General features: G+C 36.7%; 1 protein-coding gene across 3 annotated transcripts in view; it reads left to right on the top strand.

Annotated features, from left to right (window-relative positions):
* LOC127423638 (receptor-type tyrosine-protein phosphatase epsilon-like) overlaps nt 1–15,882 on the top strand; it is a 112,851-nt gene that overhangs the window by 38,521 nt on the left and 58,448 nt on the right. Inside the window, exon 1 of one of the 3 annotated variants that reach the window (XM_051668121.1) lies at nt 13,641–13,998. The exons of 1 other annotated variant lie outside the window; for it this stretch is intronic. The gene's annotated coding sequence lies outside the window, so the exon portion shown is untranslated. Of the gene's footprint in view, nt 1–13,640; nt 13,999–15,882 lie in introns of those variants that run through there. One more of the 3 variants, XM_051668123.1, reaches the window with a different exon arrangement.

Raw genomic sequence — 15,882 nt, 5'->3', positions numbered from 1 at the left:
CATGGCCACATTTTTGCAAACCAAAATTATGTGCTGTATTTGACGTTTGGCTGCAGTTTTCCAGTGAAATATCCAGTGAGGGGCGCCAAAAGTGAGTGAAATGGTGTTGTAATCTGAGGTTTTAAAGGTGATTTTTAGATGGAGGCTTTAATGAGTTAAACATACCTCCCTAATCTATAACTTTAACCTAAACCTAACCAATAGTGTCCTAAAAGCACGTTGTTATAATGTTAAAAATTATAATAATAATAACAAAAAAGCAGTGTTAGTGCATTGTTAAAATAATATTTTCTTTCTTTGTCAACAAACATCTTCGCCAGTAATTTTAACACTGCACATCAGTTTTTGCTGCTCTCTTTTTTTTTGCTGGACCGCAATGCAACATTAACGTGACACTGACAATGTGTCCGCTGCAACCTGCTAAAGTTCAAGTGCTCAAGATTTGGCAATAGCAAAGCAGGTATCAGGCTATCAGTACATGTTCTTTGTTGCAACGCACCTCGTATGCGGAAATGACACATCACACACATGCAAATGGGTTAAAATTTGTTGTCGTATATTACCAGCCTGATCTCATGAAATTTATGTGACCATTCAACGTTTTTACAAAATGGAAATTACGGTCCAGCGGGGGGCGCCAAAACTGAGCGAAATGAGATTGTAATCAGACAATGTTTTTTAGGTGAATTTAAGATAGAGATTATAATGAGTTTAACGTACTTCCCTAACCTAAAACTTCACCCAAAACCTAACCAATAGTGATTGAAAAGATAAATGAGCATTTAAGAAAACAGATATAGGCCTACTTATACTTAACCAACACCTAACCCTAACCGATAGTGTAAAATGCTATTATACATTTTCTGATGCAACAATGTAATTTCTCGTCACTTCTATGCCAATTTCACTTTCGTGCGTCTTTGGCTGGACTCGAACTATGGTTGACGAGTCCAAAGTCCAACACTCTTTCAGGTGAGCTACCACAGAAGTTAATCACACTGGAATAAGTGTGTATATGTAGGTGGGTCTGTAATACAAGCAATGCAATTTATCGTTTTTCAAATCATGCGCTAACGTAAAAGTGTTTTGATATTATAACATAGCGGGGGTGAGTAAAAGAGTGAAAAATAAGTGTTTATATTATGATTAATTCATAATCAGCAATTGTAGGCCTACTTGTTTTTTTGTTTGACAATGAATAAAACGCACAGTTGTTGTAGCGCCTCTACTGTTAATTTCACCAGGAAATTGTAGCGAAACATAGAAAGTGGCACGTATTAGTCAGTTTGCAAAGATGTATATAGAGTAACATTAATTCTATGAGACCAGATTTCATATTACAATTTTCAGTTGCGAATGCATGCAAAACATTCGCATTGCCCTGCTTCAGAGTCTAGTTTTGAGTTTGTCATTAGAAAATATTTTTTCCCCAAAAATAAGTGCAAAAGAAAGAAATGGAGGGATTATGCAGTGTTACGGCCTGACATTTGTGTTGCTATGCTGCAAAAAAACACGCCAGGGTCAGGACCCGCACAGAGAAATATATACAGGTCTGTTCCCAACGGGAGACTGTCTCCATGCCAACCATCTGACCAGAGATTAATGCTGTACAGTCACAGACTCTGATCAGAGGAGCTGATAAAGACGTATAAGCTTGGAGAGAGTGAGAGAGATTGGTAAAGATGATAATGAAACACAAACAAGCTGATGTGACGTGGATGGTTGAGTTGTGGCATGATTTGTCGATGTGTGCGAGAGATGTGTGTGTACACGCAAACTTCTGCATGTGTCTTAGAGTACTCATTAAAGCTACACTATGTAAGATTATTTGTAAGAAATAAACACAATTTCATTCATGAAAGTACACCAACAATCCATCTTCCAAACCATGTTTTTGCCTTACCCCGATTCACTATGGTAAGCGTATAATAATGATTTATATTTTAGAGCTTTCGGAATGGATTTGGCGTGAAATTTCACACTTCCGTCATTCGTCCGTGCATGTTTACGCCATGTCCGTAAATAAAAAAAAAAGATCCAGCTATTACAGCGCATGTATATGTGCAGTGATAGGTGTGGTAGTAGTTTGAAGCTGAAAGCTTGTAGCCACAACAACTGAGCAACATTGGATTGTTGACCATGGATAATTCAAAAAGGGAACCCTCTGGGGAATCTCCCGTTTTCAAAATAAAGAAACCTTGAACCAAGAAGAGTCTGCAAGCAAAAAGGGAAAGCGATAGAGCCCGCAATAAAACAAGAAACAACATCAGATTGACCTTTCAGAGGTGGTGACAACTCTGAGATCTTAAAGGATTTAAAACTGATCCAGAGATGGAGTATTTCTTGCTCAACAGCAGGTAAGATATTTTATTGGACTGATAGTTAGCCAGGTAGCTCTCTTAGCCACTGTGTTATAATTATAATTAATAATAATTGTATTTATTTATCACACATTATACATTTGCACATATACAGTGAAATTCTTTTTTTTTCACATATCCCAGCTAAGCTGGGGTCAGAGTGCAGGGTCAGCCATGTTATGGCGCCCCTGGAGCAGATAGGGTCAAGGGCCTTGCTCAAGGGCCCAACAGTGGCATCTCAGCAGTGCTGGGGCTTGAACCCCCGACCTTCTGATCAGTAACCCAGAGCCTTAACCACTGAGCCACCACTGCCATACATTTAGGCACATATCCAGTGAAATTCTTTTTTTCACATATCCCAGCTAAGCTGGGGTCAGAGTGCAGGGTCAGGCTGTTTTTAGGCTGTTGTCTGTTGTTTTGGAAAGTTGGATTCTCTCTTCTCTTCTCTTGCTCTCTCCTGGCAGATTACACATCCAGCTGCACCAGAAAAAAACAGGGAACAAAACTGTGCTTGTTATTTTCAGCTCTCATCTCCACGCTTCTGTATTAGCATTCAAGCTGAAGATGTGGCAATTTCACTTTCATAGTGACAAATGCTATGGTGTAAATTTATATAAATCTATATAAACAGCACACAGTTTATGTTTGAGGTTACTCTCTAAGGGTAAAAAATGCAGAGAAGCCAGGGCATTCTGCAAAATATCTAATTTTGTGTTTCACCGAGAAAGAAAGCCATAGCCTCTCTGCACATATTGGTTGATTACAGCAGATCATAGTAGATTTTTCATTTTAGGATGAACTACCCCTTTAAAAACTTTATTATGCATGCTGTTTTTTTGTTTTTTGTTTTTTTTTGACCTCATATTAATTAAGAGACTACATAGAATATGTGTACTTAAAAAAATATATATCATTTGTCACATAGCATGACCATTAGAAATTACCAAGTGAAGGCAAAAATATTTAAAGCAGAAAACGAAACACTACCACATAATAGTTTGAAAAAGTATGCGAGTATAGTTTTTTAAATTTTATATTCTCTTCTGTTTGACCACAAACACTAGTTTGCTCACAGGAAGTGATATCTGTCTTCCTTCCGTTTTTGAGCTTGGAGGATTCTGAGTCAGCTTTAAACAATTAATTTGTGTGAACAGACTGGAAACTAGAGGGGGTACCTCTGGCCTGCTGACATGAGCTAAGGTTTTCACACTCCCCTGTTATGTTTAGAGTTTTAAGGTTGTAGTGGCAGGGACTACTGTACTGTCTAGGCAACTGCCTTTTTAAGGGGCAGTTCACATAGGACGTATCCTAGTCTAAAATAAATAAATAAATAAATAAACAGTTAGACAAAGCGCAACATAATTGATCACAAGGCGCATTTATAGTAACTCCCATACACAATTATTACAGAAATACTCAATATGCTTCCCATATGTAAATGCTGTATGTTTAGCCCACCCCCCAGATTCATTTAATTGGTCCATTGTTTTAAAACTGACATTGATTCAGTGCACCCAAGGGGTTAATGTTTGGCTGGATAAAATTAAATTAAATTAAAAAAACATAAATAAAATAAAATACACACAATATTTTATTGTGGAATCAGTGGAAATAAATATGAAGTGTTGTGTTGACATTCAGCTGTCAGTTGATAGTCAGTTGCCAGTGTGTTATTAAGAGAAGTATAAAAGTCCAGTCTGAGGCTAATAAAGTGTGGTGCTGATATGTATCGTGAGCGATCAAGAGTTCAAAAGTCTGATTGCTTGGAGGAAGAAGCTGTCATGAAGTTGGCTGGTGCGGGTCCTGATGCTTTGATACCGCCTGCCTGATGGTAGCAGTGAGAGCAGCCCATGGCTCGGGTGGCTGGAGTCTCTGATGATCCTCCGAGCTTTTTTTCGCACACCGCCTTGTATAGATGTCCTGGAGGGAGGGAAGCTCACCTCCGATGATGTGTACAGGGAGTACAGGAGTGGGCTGAGAACACAGCCCTGCAGGGCTCCAGTGTTGAGTGTCAGTGATGAGGAGATGTTGCTGCCTATTCTAACCACCTGGCATCTGCTTGACAGGAAGTCCAGAATCCAGCTGCACAGCGAGCTGTCTAAGCCCAGAGCCCGGAGTTTCTCATCAAGCTTGGAGGGTACTATGGTGTTGAATGCTGAGCTGTAGTCTACAAACAGCATTCTCACATAAGTGTTCCTTTGTGCATGTAGATGCAATGGCATCATCAGTGGAGCGGTTGTTGCGGTAAGCAAACTGCAGTGGGTCCAGTGATAGAGGCAGCACAGAGCAGATGTAATCTCTGATTAGCCTCTCAAAGCATTTGATGATGATGGGGGTCAGAGCAACAGGACGCCAGTCATTTCAGCAAGTGATTTTGGATTGCTTTGGTACAAGCACAATGGTGGATGTTTTAAAGCATTTACATTTACATTTATTCATTTGGCAGACGCTTTTGTCCAAAGCGACTTACATGTGGGGACTACAGACAAGGAGAGGGAAAGGTTGAAAATATCCGTAAAAACACCAGCCAGTTGGTTCGCACATGCTCTGATGACGCAGCCTGGAATGCCATCAGGACCCACGGCTTTACGGATATTAACCCGTCAGAAGGATCGGGTTATGTCCGCTACAGAGAAGGAGAGTGAACTAACCTCTGTAGCTTTGGCCATAAAAATATTAAGCTCATCCGAGAGGGAGGCAGTGGTGTTCACAGTGGAATTTTTATTCCCTTTGAAGTCTGTGATGATATTAATTCCCTGCCACAGGGAATTAATCAACAACATGTCACAGGTGTCTATAGATATTAAAGTGATCTTATAAGGAATCACTTTTTTCTTGATCTACTGAAACAATAGTTTCTTTTATTATGAAAAAGATTGTAATTGGGGAAAAATACTGTAAACAATCACAATGTAATTTAGGCTTTGCAGAGAGGCTGATAGTGAAGGATAGAGCAGTTAAAAACCATATTGCACCCAACAGCAAACCCGCAGCTCGCGTGTGAACACTCTTGTTACTCATTTCACACAAAGAGGACATTTATATAAAAGTCTTAAAGGTACAGTAGCAAAAAACAACCCATCTAATTATTAGGGTCTGAGAGGGTGTAAAATAATCATGAAAAACTAAATTATAATAGCTTTTGACATTAACTAACATTAAAAGCTAACATTGAAAATGGACTTCAGAAAAAAAAAATAAATAAATAAATAAATAAATAAATATATATATATATATATATATATGCATAGGTTGTGTTCTTGTTAGGGTCCATCCGTGGTTGAGGAAGCTTTTCATTCTGAATTTTTATATTGTTCTGCGTGTCTCAAAATACCTCAGCATCAGGTTTGTTCTCTGATAACATCTTTTTAAGTGTTCTCTAGTAAAGTCTTATTGTTGTCCCTCTTCCTTACTGATAACAGCAGGCATCTTTCTCTTAAAAATTTGTATCAGATTATCATGTGGAAACCCAGTCAGCAATTGTGTGAGAGCTTGCAGCTGCTGACAAAAACCCTAGACAAATACTTCAGCCTGAGCATGTGTGACATGACTGAACAGGATTTACTAATAATGGCAGAGAACCAAGGGGGGATGTGGTGTGTGGAGGGAAGGGAGAAAACGAGAGGTATCAACTCAGTTTTTTTTGTGTTTTCCTGTTCTGTGGTTTATGACAAACACATAAAGCGTAAGACATACAGTACTATGTCTTTCAGATGCACACGTCTACACTGAAAATCAGGTGTTCAAAATCTAATCTAAAAGGATTTAAAATCGAATCCCGTTTCATGGGACACCATACCGTCACTTATATTAGCATATATGGGCTGCCCTGTGAACGCACACAGGCAGTAACAAAGGATCTGACCGCGGCCCTCAGACATCTTTTGTTTCATAAAAAAGTCAATAATGAAAATTATATCACTTACAGCACATTTAACTTTGCAGCAAAAAAGACTCCTTTGCTTTAATTTAATTATATAAATGCAAAACAAAAGCATTTTGGACAGGTTGACTTTTGAACGGCACTGTACATAAAGCATAAGACACATACTGTATGCAGAATTTCACGAAAACAGGTGTACATCACATACACGCAAATGCACAGATGGGTCATTATTTCCATGACTGGATTTGTAGCAGTGCAGAAAGTTTGAACTGCAGTACTCTAATCTCATTGGCTCATCCTTTGAGATATCTACTTGACTGGCGTGTATGCAAGCTGGATGTAAAAGTTTTTATTTATGGTCCTTTTTCCCTTATTTGTAGGACAGTCGAGAGAAGGGATGTACCAATACTGGTATCAGAATTGGGTCAGATACTGCACTCATGTACTTGTGCTCATTCTCATAAAAATGCTCCGATACCATAAACCAGTACCATCTGACGTATGATTGTCATCACGTAAACATTCAGCGCACAATCATGTTATGTCCTAGTGAGATTATTTAACCTTTGATTATCTGCATGTTTGGTGCACTTCAAATCTGAGCACTTGTGAATGTGTGGAGACAGTGTTGTGCCGACGCCGGCTGCACATACCTTTTAAAGCTTCTCCTTGGTTCGTACAGTGAAAACACCGTCATGAACATCGAGCGCTCTGTTTGTAGCAGATGAACAGATCACAAATTCACGTTGCAGCACAAGGCACATACAGATTACATACTTATTAAATTAAATAGCAGCCTTTGGCAGTTTGACAATCATAGTGACAGGCTTTTCTGGACTGAAAAGCTACAATCATAACACAGAAACACTTCAAAATAAAAGCTCTGTCAAAATAAAAGTTCAATTTAAATGAAAAAAAGAAGAAAAAAGTTTGACAGAAATATGGGGGTTTGGCACCATTCTGAGTAAATTCTAGAAACTGTTGTGCGTGAAAATCCCAGAAGATCAGCAGTTACAGAAATACTCAAACCGGCCCATCTGGCACCAACAATCATGGCACAGTCCAAATCACTGAGATCACATTTTTCCCCATTCTGATGGTTGATGTGAACATTAACTGAAGCTCATGACCCGTATCTGCATGATTTTATGCACTGCTGTCACACGATTGGCTGATTAGATAATCTCATGGATGATTGTTGGTGCCAGACGGGTTGGTTTGAGTATTTCTGTAAATGCTGATCTGCTGTATGACATCACAATGCGGAGTAAGTAGAGAATGAGTTGTTTTTGCAGCTTGGGTTCAACAAATAATATATACTCTCTCTCTCTCTCTCTCTCTCTCTCTCTCTCTCTCTCTCTCTCTCTCTCTCTCTCTCTCTCTCTCTATATATATATATATATATTTATTTATTTTTTTGCAGTAAGGAGAAAGTTTTGATATCTGAAACTTACAGTATGTTTTTTTTTTTTATATATATAGTACAATGACCTCATGTCAAAATATCAAGGACAATTTGATTCATATCATGGCCCCTTTAAAGAGAAAAATAAATGATCATATGTGACCTACTCCATCATTCTTTTTTTTTTTTTTTTTTTTTTTTGCACTGTAGTAAAAAAGGACATTTCTGCTTTCTAATCATATACTTGTTTCTACTACAAACCATTGTTGAATGATTTTTTTCTTTAGTTGACCATTTGAATCTCTTTAATTTGATTCGCTCACAATTTGTAACGATGTGCGCTGGCAATGACGAACACAGTGACGTAAAGAGAACCCAAGTGCAGTTTATTTACAAGGTGCAGTATCCAAATGTGAGTATAAAAGAAAACATAAACATAAACGACTTGACTATGAAGCACAAAACACATCCACATTCAACAATAATTGACAATGGACTATGGAAAACATGAGGGTTAAATTCATGACATGGGAGAACGTAAACCAATGAACAAACAGGACTCTAAACAAGATAATTAAACAATATATCAATGAAAACAAGACACAAGAACATAGAGGGAAAACAGGACATCACATGACTAGGGAACAGGAACTAGAATTTCAAAATAAAAGACATGAAAAACATGGATCAACAAAATACACGACACAATTATTGCACCAGATTAAAATAAACGCAATGCTCTCTATCATACTTGCATTGTAATTTAAAATATGCATTATTTTAGTCCAAAAAAAAAAAAAAAAAGGTACAAGCCAGCTGGTCAATTTGTATTCACATTTGGTGCTTTGCGAGTCTTAATTTTGGACTCTGTAGGTTTTTTTGAGAAAGAAAGTGTGAACCTGTGTGTCAGTTGCAAAATGAATCACAGGTGACAGGTGTGTGTGTGTGTGTGTTTGCCAAGGATATCTATTTTTAGCATCACCTAAAATACAAAAATGTGCTCGACAGAAGGCAGGCGGCAGAGTGCAGGTGATTAATGAGCACGCTGTGTTTTTACCTCAGTACATACTGCAGCAAAGCCGAGAGATGCATCACTGACTATGCAGACGGACATCCGAATCACTAGCTATGTGAACACAAAGTGAAAATTTAAAGGAAGAATTTAGTTTGCATTCAAATGAAATTTCTGTAAACATTTACTCGCCCTCATGCCGTTTCAGACAGCCTTGGAGTGCCATAAGAGTAAATAATGACAGATGTTTCATTTTTGGATGAACTATTCCTTTAAACAGAAACCATCCTTGCTTTTGGAACAGATGTGGGATGGTCTCTCGTAGAGAATCAGCCTTTACTGGCGATCTGACTCAGAGATTGGACCGTACCCAGAGTCCAAAACCCCCACGCGGTCCACGCTAGCCCAGGTGCAGTAGACACAATGCAGGCCTTTCTTCCACTGGGGCTGTTTATGTGCAGCAAGAGGAAGAGAGGAAGAAAGAGAGCAGAGGAAAAGAGGGATCACTTGTAAACCAGGGACAAGAAGTGAACTGAAGTGTTCAGGGCTCGTTGGGACTTCGGAGTGGATTGTAGTATTGACCAGCTGTAGATGAACGTGACGGAAGGTTTTTAAAGCAGTAGTCAACACATACAGGGCAATAATATGCTTACGTAACTGGTGACATTTTTTCAAAATGACGGTTCATTACATGTATGGCGGCAGTTCTGAGGTGAAATGTCCACTGTTTGGCGCTAAAAGCAAGTTAAATCTTCTCCCAAACAGATGGGGTTTTATGGTTAATGCTCTATTGAGTTTTAAATCAACAAAACTGACCTCCTTAAACCTAAACCTATCAATAATATAATAAAAAGCTAATGTGTGATGAAAAGCGAAATTGCTGAAGCAACCACGTCATTTTGGCTCACGTGTCAGGAATTGTACTCTGGTCCTTTTGTAAAGCAAGTGCAATGCTCTATCGCAGGCAAACAAGCTTATAAATATAGTTGGAAATTTTAAAATCACCTTACAAGTCATGCACTACAGTAAAAATGTTTAGTTGTCTTAAGATAGCATTGTGAGGAATAAGGCGAAAAGTAAGTGTTTATGAACTGATAATCTGCCGTTTACTCGTGATTTGTGAAAGTGAATAAAAGTCACTGCCGCGATACGTACAACGAGCCACATAAAATTAATTTTGCAAAAATGGTGATAATGTGTTTCTATGAGACCAGGTTGTTTTCAAAATGAAAGAAGTGTGTAATTTCAGCCCTTTTGGCACTACTAGTGTCAACAAATGCAACTGCAAAAATAATTACTGTTTTCAAACTTGCTTCTCGAACACTCCTGCTGTCTTCCATTGGTCAGGTTGTACCGCATCCAACTCATGCATGTACGTATTAACAGGTTAACATTACAGTATGTTCCAAAGTAAACAAACATTTATGCATTCTGAGGTCATGTCCATACTAATATGTTTTAACAGTGTTTTTCTCCACCGAAAGAGTTTCAGTGATGAGACTTCTGAAAACACTCTCTAGTATGTCATACTTTGGAAAACGATGATGTTAGCATTGGTTCTTGCTGTCACATGAAACCATGTAAACCAGTATTATTATAATTTTTATTTTTTTCTTGTTTTTTTTTTTAAAACAAAAACATTTAAACTAGTGCTGTCAGTCCATATTTTTTTTCTATTGTGATTAATCCTATTTTTTTTGTTATTTATTTTTTTTTATCGCGATTAATCGCAGATTTTGAAAATGCTGAAATTTAACACTGTATAAACTTACTTTCCTGTCAAAATGCATTTATTTCCATCTTAGGAAAGAAAACAAAACAATATGTAACAATATAATGCTTTCTTAACATTTTCCAAACAAAGCCTTCCACAGTATAAAGATAGAAATGCACTAAAATATCACCAATTCAAATAACATTAAACGTTTCCCAATGTCTAAGTGGGAGTTTGACTAAATTAAAGAACTAGTCCCGACATAGGTTGCATATTCATTGCAGTGGGCATTTGATCTCCAGTCTTTCATGCTCCACAATATTAATCTGCCTTTAGAATGTGGCTATCTGCTTTGCTACAGCAATCGTGAAGCTGCATTCATGATTCGTGTCAGAGCGTCAACGCCAGCGTCAAATGCCGCTTTGAACTACATGCTTGCAGACAGAAATGTCTCATTCTGCATTTTGGTGATAGTTAAGACTTGGCTTGCTTCTGTGGTCATTAAAATGCACCTTACATAGGTCCCATCTGGGCTTGTTTTGTACATCAAATAACGCTGAGAGGTCATTTCTCCATCAATTTATCACTGGAGCACTCTTGTTTGTGTGCTTGTGGTGTGTCCATCAGTGTAACGACTCCGGGTGGACACATTACAAAGGTTCCGCCCTCCCAACAAGTGTTTATACTGGTTTGTTGTATAAATGGTAAATGTGTGAATCGCGATTAAGACAAATTAACATGTAAAACTTTTGTAATTATTCGCATGCATTAGCGCGTTAATTCTGACAGCTCTAGTTCAACCGTATAAGTGTGGACGTGGCATGATTCTTTGCAACTGAGTCATTATGTCAATGTAATTAATTAATTAATACAAATTCATTAGATTGAGAATTTTTTTTTACTTCTTACCCTAAGAATGTAATCAACATCAACCCGTATTTTATTCCATTATGTATAACAAGAACTATAATACTAAAAACTAAATCAGATGTTGCGGTTTTTGTTCCCACTTTTTGAATTTCTGATGCATTGTCATTTTTGGTGGCATTTTTGTCCTGAGCCCCTCTTTTGACCCTAGTCCACACCTAGTTTTACTTAGTTTACGCCTCGTTTACGGCGTTTTCCTCCTCTGAATACAGAGCATTTTGAAAACGCTCTCCATTACCGTATACTTTGGAAAACGATGACGTTAGGAAACTGAAAACTGAGTTTTCAAACAAAAAGAGGATTAGTGTGAATGAGGCCTTAATCTCTGTTTTAGTATGAAGTTCCAGTTGGAGCTAAATGAAAATTCTGTTTGATCAAGGAACGATTTTCAGGATTGATTTGTTAAGCGGACTTCATGGCTCATCTAGTATCAGACCAGTGTTGTCTCTTTCCCATCTGTCTCTCTAACAGAAATTCTATGTTGCCAAATATCATTCCTGTGACACATAATATTCACTAATCCTCCCGGTAGTCACCACTGAATCCCAGTTTTGTCTTTCCTGCTGTCTGCTATCTATGATACATGATCAGAACACAGGCATATCATCAACACATGCAGCGGTCCAGAGATGTGCTTTTATAACCTGATATTTCACTGACAGGAAACAGATGCCCACTCAGGGAGGAAAACAGTCACCAGGGAAAGAAAACAAGTGAACGGCCCTGCAGTTTGGGCTGGATGATATAATGAATATTCATGGAATATGGCTGGTAATATAAAAATAAAGGGATAATTCACCAAAAATGAAAATTCTGTCATCATTTGCTCACCTTCCTGTTGTTCCAAATTTATATGACATTCTTTCTTTCTTGGTACACAAAATGAGATATTAGGTAGAATGTTAACCTCAGTCACCATTCACTTTCATTGCATCTTTTGCCTTATGTGTTTAACAGAATTAAGAAAGTCATAGGTTTCGAACAACTTGAATATCACAAAGATTTAAATGCACTTTTTATTCGCCTGTTAAGTTTCCTAAAGAATGTGTCAGATTAGTTTCGCAATCTCTCACTCACTTGTCTTGTGGTTCGCATTTATTATAGCGTTAAGTCGCTCTTAATTGTTTTTATTGCGTCTCTGATTTAAACTTCAGAAGCAAAAACGCCATTAGAGTTGAAAAGTTTGATTCATTTGCGTGAATCAGTTCAAAACTGATTCACTGATCCATTGCATCATCGTAATGATTTAAAATGCTCATCTATTAAAATGTTTTAGTGCAAATACTGTATGCGTAGGTGAATATTGCTTTTTTTTTCTTTTTTTTTTTTTTTTTTTTAACTGTGTATTGTTATATTTGTGCATATAAATGCAAATAAACCTTTATCTTCCTGGTGTTCATTTAGTAAAAAAAAAAAACTTACTTCTAGCATTAAACTTTTTGTCTTTTTTTGTTTTACGGCTGGTTGAAATGATGATTTCTCTGATTGCCATTTAAGAACAAATGCATAAATATTGAGCTACATGTTGAATATAGTCACAATGCAGGAAAATATCAAGATTTTATTGGTAACACTTTACAATAATGTTCCATTCGTTAACAATAGTTAATGTATTAGGTATCTTGATCAAACAATGAATATATATATTTTTTACAGCATTTATTCATCTTAGTTAATTTAAGTTAAAACAAAATTGTTCATTGTTAGTTCATAGTGCATTTACTATTGTTAACTAATACAACTTTTGTTTAAAAAAAAAAAATATTAGTATATGTTGAAACTAACATTAGTTAGTAAATGCTGTAAAAGTATTGTTCATTTTTAGTTCATGTTAACTAATGTTGTTAACTATTGTTACCAAATGGAACCTTATTTTAAAGTGTTACCATTTTATGTAGTTATTCCCCCAGTCCTACCAGCTATAGGGTAAAGAGAGGGAAAGACAGATAGTTACTGTTTTGTTTCCACATATATATATATATTTTTTTTCATCTTGATTTGGGTGTCAGCACTTTGGTTTGCAATGTTTATTCTGCTTTTTTTTTTTTTTTTTTTTTTTTGGTTATCAGATATGCATATTGTTTAAAGTGGAATTTCAGGCTATTAATGATTCAAATATTGCCCTCATTTGTGTGACAGTTTAAAAATCAGGGCACTGAATCCAGGCCATCATCAGCTTCTATAGGGCAGGAAATGACATGTGATTAGAAGCGATATTTCGAGCGCTCCGACAGGGAACTGATCTGCCTCGATGTTGGCAGCTTCCTGCCTGCTGCGCTGGGCATTGACAATATTTCAGCAGTTTGAATTGCCACAGTTCCCCTTAGTGAACACAACTCTGGTACAGGAAAGGAGTTTGGAGGAATGCACTAACAATGGATGTCTATGGGGCAAAGGGGGGTTACAAGCCGAAATGTGCAACTTTTATGTTTGATAAAGTGCTTATATTAATTATTCAGGATAAAAACATGTTTTCTGAGCTTTAAAGTTGTCTAAATAGTCCTTTTGAAGAGGGACTTCTTTTTTAGGTGGATTAACTGGTAATGTAAATGTTAACAGTACTTTGTGGATAGTCGTGTCACATCTCGCTCTGGTTTCCTAACGTGTTTTGTGCACAAGTAACTGGGTTTAATGGCTTTGCATGGTCATGACAGGAGGTGAAATATTGGATATAACTTTACACAGATAAGACTGGTAAGTGATCACACCAATCTCATGTTAACACAGTGTTTTTATGTCTATACTTTCCACGTATTTATTTTAATGTCAAAGCTTGGCCCATAGACTTAGAAGTTGATAAATAACATGCTATTGTTTTTTTAAAAATGTTTATTTATTTATTTATATATATATATATATATATATATTTTTTTTTGCAATCAAGATTTTAGGTTACATTTTTCTTATATGTATAAAAGAAAGTTGATATCTTAAAGGAATATTCTGGGTTCAATACAAGCATTTGTGGCATAATGTTGATTACCACAAAAATTATTTTGACTCTGTCCTTTTCTTTATAAAAAGCAGAAATCAAGGTTACAGTGAGGCACTTACGATGGAAGTGAATGGAGCCAATTTTTGGAGGTTTTAAAGGCAGAAATGTGAAGCTTATAATTTTATAAAATCACATTAGTTAAAACTCATGTATTGTTTGAGCTGTGAAGTTGTTTAATCGTCATTTTTACAGTCCTTCTAGGGTTTTAATGTTTGTTGACATTACATCATTGTTGTAGTAAGCGATAAAGGGTAGTAAGTGATTTTATCACACTAAAATTGTGTTAACACAAATATTGTTTAGCCACAAATTCTGTCGATTGCACTTAACTTGTATTGAACCTGGAATATTCCTTTAAGTCTTGAAACAGGTCTCCATTTCTTATAAGTTTTTATTCCCCATTCAAAAATCTGATATATGGGAAAACATGTAAAACACATACTGTATATAATATGTATGTTCATGTATGGCTTTCACTGATATAAAAAATTTCACATACTTGTATATATATATATACTGTATATAGATTACTGTGCAAAAGTCTTAGGCACATAAGATGTTTCACAAAAGCATTTGTCTTAAGATGGTTAGTTATATCTTCAGCTTTAGTGTGTCAATAGGAAATATAAATGTTAGACTCTCAAACATTACTTTTGCAAATAGAAAAGATTAGAATAGAAGAACAGGGAGCCCCGCAACAGATGTCATGGTCCCCACAGTGCCCCCCACTGAACATCGAGTCAGTATGAAATTACATAAAGAGACAGAAGCAATTGAGACAGACTAAATGGATTGAAGAACTGTGGCGAATTCTCCAAGAAGCTTGGAACATCCTATCTGCCAACAACCAAGAAAAACTGTGTCCAGGTATACCTAGGAGAATTTGTGCTGTTTTAAAGGCAAAGGTGGTCAGACCAAATATTGATTTAACTTGTTTACTAGACTTTGTATGACATTAATTGCTAAATGAAAACTATTTATTTCATTATTTTTGAAGATGTCCTCACTATGCAACATTTTTCACAAGTGCCTAAAACTTTTGCACAGTACTGTGTGTGTGTGTATATATATATATATATTAGGGCTGGGTATCGGCAGCCACCTCACGATATGATACATATTGCGATACACATATCATGATTCGATATTTTGTGATACATCACAAGATCATGGTTCGATTTTGCAGGGGACCTTCTAACTGATTAAATTACAGACATATCAATTTTACAAATTTTATTTTATCATTCGTTTTTCATAATTTTGGTGACATTTTAACTTTTTTTTAAAATGTTATCCATGTATTACATCAATAAATGTGGTGTATTGAAATTGCATAGATTATATTGCATATATATATACAGTATATTGTTACATGTTTGTTGTTTACATGCCTAATTTGTGTAACGGGAGCCAGCAGGTACATGATAGCTGTGTGGACTAGCGATTGATGCTAGAGGCTGTAGCCTTTAGCCTCCTCGTTAGCATGGCCACTTTCCATGCTGGAGATGCCGGTTCAAATCCTGCTCGGAGCGGGTCAAGCAGGAACAGTTACAGTGGTGCCGTGACCTGGATGGGAGTGCAGT

The sequence above is a fragment of the Myxocyprinus asiaticus genome, chromosome 32 (genome assembly GCF_019703515.2).
Source record: "Myxocyprinus asiaticus isolate MX2 ecotype Aquarium Trade chromosome 32, UBuf_Myxa_2, whole genome shotgun sequence".
Lineage (NCBI taxonomy): Eukaryota > Metazoa > Chordata > Actinopteri > Cypriniformes > Catostomidae > Myxocyprinus > Myxocyprinus asiaticus.
This window is presented reverse-complemented; position numbering and strand designations above follow the sequence as displayed.